Source organism: Arachis ipaensis, chromosome B08 (assembly GCF_000816755.2).
Source record: "Arachis ipaensis cultivar K30076 chromosome B08, Araip1.1, whole genome shotgun sequence".
Taxonomy (NCBI): domain Eukaryota; kingdom Viridiplantae; phylum Streptophyta; class Magnoliopsida; order Fabales; family Fabaceae; genus Arachis; species Arachis ipaensis.
The window spans coordinates 125,254,891-125,255,331 of record NC_029792.2 but is presented as its reverse complement, the minus strand read 5'-3'; positions in this window follow the sequence as shown (position 1 = coordinate 125,255,331).

The window sequence follows — 441 nt, the reverse complement described above, 5'->3', positions numbered from 1 at the left end:
TTTTTTTAAAAATAATTTATGTACGATAAAAAATATATTTTTTTCTGATTTTAATTATACTTTTAAGTACTCTAAATAGAGTTATTATATTATATTTTACATATGAATATATGTTCTATCGTGTAATTAAATAAAAATTTATTTTAATAAAAAAATTTAATAGCCAAACTAAATATTACTTAGGTATGTATTTCATATTTATCTCTTAAATATTTATACAATTTATTTTTTAAACTATTATATTGGTCTCTTCTCTAATATAATACAAAAAATAAATTTTCGTAAAAATAATTTGTTTAATTAGTAATTAAATAATAAAATACTAATAAATTAAAAATTAAAAAAATAAAAATACTATAAAAATACGGTAAAAAAGTTGAATTTTATCATTTTAAATTTCTGTTATTAATTTTAATAATATATTTATTTTTTAAATAATAT